The sequence below is a fragment of the Arachis hypogaea genome, chromosome 12 (genome assembly GCF_003086295.3).
Source record: "Arachis hypogaea cultivar Tifrunner chromosome 12, arahy.Tifrunner.gnm2.J5K5, whole genome shotgun sequence".
Lineage (NCBI taxonomy): Eukaryota > Viridiplantae > Streptophyta > Magnoliopsida > Fabales > Fabaceae > Arachis > Arachis hypogaea.
The window spans coordinates 77,459,892-77,467,223 of NC_092047.1; the positions used below are offsets into that span (position 1 = coordinate 77,459,892).

General features: G+C 37.4%; 1 non-coding gene across 1 annotated transcript; it reads right to left on the bottom strand.

The window, feature by feature from the left end:
• Positions 1-6,998: 6,998 nt before the first annotated feature.
• LOC112731429 (small nucleolar RNA R71) lies at positions 6,999-7,106 on the bottom strand. The gene has a single exon (XR_003167207.1). It is a non-coding gene; the product is annotated as a small nucleolar RNA R71 (small nucleolar RNA).
• Positions 7,107-7,332: the final 226 nt, after the last annotated feature.

Below are 7,332 nucleotides of genomic sequence, written 5' to 3' on the forward strand. Positions count from 1 at the left end.
TCTATTATTAATGCAATTCGAGGTAATTTCAGATTTAATTTTGCTTTGCTTTATTTATAAGTGCTTTCAATTTAACTTACACATTTTCTTCCTTTTGGCTTTGGTTAAATAATTGGTAACTCTTGAGTTATCAAACTCATTGTTGATTGAGAATTGGAATTCTTCGAGAATTAATTCATCCACTTAACTTACCTTCATAGTTAGAGGTTAATAAAGTGGGAGAAAAATCCAATTCTCATTACAATTGATAAGGATAACTGGGATAGGACCTCCAGTCTTCATACCTTGCCAAGAGTTTATTTTATTATTACTATTTTATTTTATTCTTTTTGTGCAACATACTGCTTCCTTACTTCCAAAACCCCCAATTTACAATCTTCATAACCAATAATAAGAACATACCTCCCTGCAATTCCTTGAGAAGACGACCCGAGGTTTGAATACTTCGGTTATCAATTTATTTAGGGGTTTGTTACTAGTGACAACCAAAACGTTTGTACGAAGGGATTTTTGTCGGTTTAGAGACTATATCTACAACGCGACTGTTTTTATGACATTCTTTACTGGCAAAAATCCTAACGTCAAAATGGCGCCGTTGCCGGGGAATTGCAAACGTGTGCCTTATTATTGGTTATTGTAAATATTTTTTGATTTTTGCTTGTTTATTTATTTTTATTAATTCAAAAATATTTTTTATTAATTTTTTTCGAAAAAAAAAATAATATTTTCAGATTTTTAATTTTAAAATTTTATTCTTATCTTATCTTATTTCAAAAATCAATTTTCAAAATTCAAAATTCAAATTTCAAAAATTCAAATCTCAAAAAAATTTAAAATTCAAATTTCAAAATTCAAATTTCAAAATTTCAAATTTCAAAATTTAATTTTCAAATTCAAAATTTAAATAACTTTTTAATTTAAATTTATTTTTATTTTTATTTTTAATTTTTATTTACTACTATGAACTCTCACCCCTTTGGCTATGAGTCTGGTTACAATTATGTTGCAGGAAGAAGAAATTACAATGAGAACAGGCATCAAGGTTGGAACAATCAAAGATGGAAGGAGCCACAAGGATTTAATCAACCCTCATGGCAACAACCACCTCCAATGGACTATCAACAACCACCATCATATGCCTATGAACCTCCTCAACACAACTTGGGACCGCCATACTCACAAGCCTCTTTCCGCCATTCACCTCCATACGACCCTAACCCACATCCACCATACCAACCACCTTATGAGCCATATGAACCATATATAGAACCACCCCAATTCCAATCCAATCACTCCCAACCACCACCACTTTCTTTTGTATCATGTCCAAGTCCGGCAACCCGAGAAGCAGAGGATCGCCTAAGGGAGACAGTAATTAAATTTCAGGCAACCGTTCAATAACTAGGGCAAGTATTAATTCAATGGGCTTCTAGACGCTTAAATACACAAGGATCAGCCACAGTCCCATGTGGACAGTCTAGTGAAGAGCATAGCATGAAGGAGATACCAGAAACCCCAGTGGACAAGACAGAGAATGAATTCGCACTAGAACAAGTAGAAGAAGTTGTCATTGTTCAAGAAGAAGAAGAAGTGGTTGAAGACTTAGGAGATGCAGAACCTCCATGGGAAAGTCCAGTCATAGAGCCTCCTTCCAAGATGGTTGAAATTGATGCTGAGGAGGGTGTACAACCTCCAAAGCATATCATAGTTAAAGACTTGGAAGAGGTTGATCAAGAGATGGAGATTCAAGAAGAAGAAGCACAACCTCCCATACCCTTGGAAAGCAATGAATAGGAGATTGAATTGAAAGAGAGCTACCAAGAGGAAGAGGTTGAAATTGAAGAAGCTTGCAAAGAGGTGGTAATTATCAGAGAAGAGCACAAGGGAGTGGAACTTGCAATTTCATTAAAAATACCTCCCCCTAAGTTGCCATCATCCTTCACAATTCAAGTGGGTAAAATTCATATCCCATAGCTTTCTAATCCTACTTGAATATGGGCTACTGGAGACGGATGGTCAACTTAGAGCTCTTTGTGGCATTAAGAGTAAGAGGAAGATGGCCAGTGGTAAGAATTATCCTGCAAGGTTCATTATGGTTGGAAGCTTTAAGTTTAAACGCAAAGGTTGGTGTAGACCTCAATTGAATGGGTCTAGAAAGCTGTTTGGTAGATACAGTGAGAATTCAAATTACTTATCACCCGGCTGGAAAAATACAGATCCCGACAAAGATGGGTGTAAAAGCAAGATTTGGGATCCTGGAATCTGTTCTGACATCCAGCACCCCGGGAGCCTAAGAATCTTTTTGAAGCTGCTCAAGGGTTTTACATGCCTAGTTTGGGACCCCGGAGGTTACTGGAATCACAAACACTGGTGGAGATTCCTGGATGAGTTCAAGCATAAGCCACCATAACAGGAAGCTCATCAAATGTCCAACTTAAGGACTTTAACTAAAAGTGCTAGGTGGGAGACAACCTACCATGGTATGATCGTCCTTTTTCATTTTTATTTAGTTTTATTTGCTTTTGAATTTTATTTTATTTTGTTATATTGAACCTGGAGTTTTGCATCACATTCATATTAACACTGCATTTTGCATTTTCAGATTATAAAAAAAAAAGAGAAGCGAGCACGCGATGCGACCGCATTAGCGACGCGCCCGCGTCGCAAGGAGAGGGGAGAAAAATAAAAACGAACAGAGAGTCACGCTGAAGCGAGGATGTTGGCGTGCCAGTGGCACAATTCGTCCCACGCGACCGCGTCGCTGACGCGTCCGCGTCGCAGGGGAATACTGGCCTCCTACGCGATCGCGTGCCCTACACAGCCGCGTGACCTGAAAATTGACGTCAACCAGGTGCATGGCCGAAAGTTGAGCTGGAGTTGGGCTGGACTCGTGCTGGTAGCCCAAACCTCACCACGCGAAGGCATGCCTCACGCGTTCGTATCATATCCCCATGATGGCCACTCACGCGATCGCATGCCCCACGCGATCGCGTCACCCAGAATTTTGGCAAAAAGAGTTTCGAACAGAGAGTTGCGCGACCATGAGGCTGCACTCGTGCCAATCACACAAAACAGGCCACGCGATCGCGTGATCCACGCGTCTGCGTCACCTGACCTTATCACGAACCACGCGACCGCGTCCCTCACGCGTCCGCGTCACAGGCGGCGCACAGAATATCCAGATTAGCCAATTTTCTTATATTTTCTTCCCTAATCCTTATTTTTCTTCTCTTTTCTTATTTCTTTCTTCTTCCCTTCTTATTTTCTTTCACTTCCATTCTATTTTATTTCATTTATTTGTATACTTTCATTCATTGCATTATTTTCATTGGTGTTAAAATTTTATTTGAGTCATTATTCCTCATTATATGTTTGACAATTATTATTATCTTCTTTAAAGGATTGCTTGCATGTTCACTGTAATACTTTCTATACCTTCTTCACCATGCATGCTATGTGTTTGTGAAAAAGCTCATATGGCATTATGCACTTCTCTATGTTATTCTACTATTCAATGCTTGCTTTTCATAAACTCCCTTTACTATTTTAATTGAATATAATTGTCAATACAAACATGGTAATTCATTACAAGTAATGCTTGGTCTATGCTACTCATGCCCTTTTCTGGCATACCAATAAACACCCTGCATCCACTTATCTTTCGATGCACTGGCTATTTTTCATTGCTGACTTTTCACATGTACTCGAGAGCATGTGTTAATGTCAATTACATCCTAATGTGCATCCATCACCACTCTTCCATTCTCTTCCTTGCTATATATCTATTGAATTTAATTTACTTTCTCTTCCCTTCTTCAGGATGGCCACCAAGGAAGGAAAGGAGAAAGCTACTCCCAAACCGCCGGCAAGGAAAGGAACAAAAAAAGAGCCCAGCTGAGAAACCACAACCCCCATCCACTTGCACATCTTAGCATGCACCGAGGACGGTGCAATCTTTAAGTGTGGGAAGGTCGATACCGATCTCCATGGGTTAGTTATTTCCTGACTCAACACCAAAATTTTTATTTTATTTGTTTGTTCATTGTTGCATTTGCATGTTTGATTGCATATTTGTTTGATTTTTTGCATATTTTACCACTTGGTTGAAGTAATATTTTCTTTTTCAAGAAACCTTTTAAAGTATTTCACTAATTTGAATAAAATTTTTTTTGTTACACTTGTTTGAAGAAATATTATATTGGAACATGGTTTAGAGCTCGAACACACAAAACCTGTGAGATTTTGAGCCTATTTGAATTGGTTGCATTTTATCAACCAATATTTTATTTTTTTGTGTGTGTGTTTTTCTCTCTAAAATTGTGATCTTTGTCTTGCTTAATTCTATATTTCCATTGTTTAATGTATGCATACACTTACATGATTGAGGCCTTTGTTTCACTGAGCTTACATACCCATATGGCCTTACCTTCCATTATCCTTTACAAACCAATTTGAGCCTATTATACCCCTTTATTCCTTACTTTAGCACATCATTAACTCTAAGCGAAAAACAATAATGTCCTTAAATTTGAATCCTTAGTTAGCTTAGACTAGTGAGAGTGCTTATGATTTAAGTGTGGGAAAGTGGGTTTGAAAACATTTGGTTTGAGAATTGGGTATTATATATCTTTATGAAAATGTGAAAGAAATGTTTAGAACATGATTCATGCATTAATCATATGCATTGAGAAAAATAAAAGAATATATATATATAAAAAGAAAAAGAGAAAGAGCAAATAAGTAAAAGGGGACAAAATGCCCCAAAATAAGTGGTGAAAGCAATGCATATGAATTGTACTTGAAATTAGAATACATGAATACGTGGAAACATGGTTAATGGATGGTTAGATGTTGTATTATGATTACATGGATTGTTTAAAGTTAGGTGAAAAAAGTTTAAGTTAATTAAGGATTCAAATTTTAGTCCACTTGGCCAAATACAATCCTACCTTGACCCTAACCCCATTACAACCCTTAAAAGACCTCTTGATTTGTGTATTTATGCATTAAATTTATGTTGATTGTTAGATGAAGAGCAAGCCTTAGAAAGCAAGGTTAGTAGAGAATTGAGAGAATCGAACCTAAAACACTTGAGTAATTAGAGTGTATACACTACCAATGAGGGTTCGATGCTCAATCCCTTGTTCCCTGCTTTCATGAGCTATTTTCTTCTTGCAAGTCTATTTGTACTTCATTTTCATGATTTAAATTAGTGAATTCCAGTTCATATTTCCTCTTGAAAGATTTGTTTACTTTTAACTAAGTAGGTGGAAACATTCTGCATGTAGTTACATTCATAGGTTGCATTTCATACATTCTTCATTCTTTATAGCTTCTCTTGAGCTTAGCATGAGGACATGCTAGTGTTTAAGTGTGGGGAGGTTGATAAACCACTATTTTATGGTTTATCTTGTGCTCAATTAAGTGGTTTTTATCTACTCTTTACCCACTTATTCATACTATTTGCATGGTTTTACATTTGCCTTCCTAATTATGTGCTTTGATTGAAAACATGCTTCTTTGATCTTATATTTGCTTATTATTAATCCTCTCTTATCACCATTAGATGCCTTGATATGTGTGTTAAGTGTTTTCAGATATTATAAGGCAGGAATGGCTTGGAGGATGGGAAGAAAGCATGCAAAAGTGGAAGGAATGCAATAAGTTGGAGAAATTGCTAAGCTATCCAGCCTGACCTCTCTGCACTCAAACGACTATAACTTTAGCTACAGAGGTCCAAATGATGCGGTTTTAGTTGCGTTGGAAAGCTAACGTCCGGGGCTTCGATTTGATATATAATATGCTATAGTTTCCCTGAAGCTAGGTGACGCGATCGCGTGATCTATGCGGCCGTGTCGCAGTGACGGAAATCAGCGCATTAAAATTCGAACCCAGCGAATTCTGGACTGTTTCTGACCCAGTTTGCGGCCCAGAAAACACAGATTAGAGGTTATAAAGTGAGAGAATGCATCCATTCAGAGGGAGGCTCTCACACATTCACAATTTCAGGAGTAGATGTAGTTTTTAGAGAGAGAGGTTCTCTCCTCTCTCTTAGGATTATGATTTTGGATTTCTCTTAAGTTTTAGGAGTAGCTCTCAATCCCAGGTTCTTTATTTTTATTTCTTTTCTCAATTTAATTTATGAACTCTTTATGTTCAGATTGATCTTCTATTATTAATGCAATTCGAGGTAATTTCAGATTTAATTTTGCTTTGCTTTATTTATAAGTGCTTTCAATTTAACTTACACATTTTCTTCCTTTTGGCTTTGGTTAAATAATTGGTAACTCTTGAGTTATCAAACTCATTGTTGATTGAGAATTGGAATTCTTCGAGAATTAATTCATCCACTTAACTTACCTTCATAGTTAGAGGTTAATAAAGTGGGAGAAAAATCCAATTCTCATTACAATTGATAAGGATAACTGGGATAGGACCTCCAGTCTTCATACCTTGCCAAGAGTTTATTTTATTATTACTATTTTATTTTATTCTTTTTGTGCAACATACTGCTTCCTTACTTCCAAAACCCCCAATTTACAATCTTCATAACCAATAATAAGAACATACCTCCCTGCAATTCCTTGAGAAGACGACCCGAGGTTTGAATACTTCGGTTATCAATTTATTTAGGGGTTTGTTACTAGTGACAACCAAAACATTTGTACGAAGGGATTTTTGTCGGTTTAGAGACTATATCTACAACGCGACTGTTTTTATGACATTCTTTACTGGCAAAAATCCTAACGTCAGTGCCTAAGTTTCATGGCTTACCTGCTCAAGAGCCTATCAAGCACCTGAGGGATTTCCAAGTAGCTTGTTCTACTGTCAGGCGCAATGGTGCAGATGAAACTTTTATTCTATTGAAAGTTTTTCCATTCTCTCTTGAGGAAAAAGCAAGAGAGTGGTACTACACTTAACCCGCAGCAACCGTTTCTGACTGGGATACACTCAGAAGAGAATTTTTGGAAAAATTCTTTCCAGTCGAAGTTACTGATAAACTTAGGAAGGACATTTCCATGATTGTCCAGGACGAATCCGAGACTCTCTATGAATATTGGGAGCGCTTCAACAATCTTCTGGAAGCATGCCCCCACCATATGATTGACAAGATAGTGTTGCTCGGCTACGTCACACAGGGCATGAGGCCCCAAGATAAAACCACATTGGAGAGTGCTAGCAATGGGTCTATAAAAAAGTACAAGACCACTGATGAGGCATGGCAATTGATCAGCGACTTGGCTGAGTCTACAAGGAATCACAGGCAGAAACAAAGTCACTCAAAGGCTATTGCAGAGGTATCTTCTAGCAAAGAAAATACTGCTCTGGCTC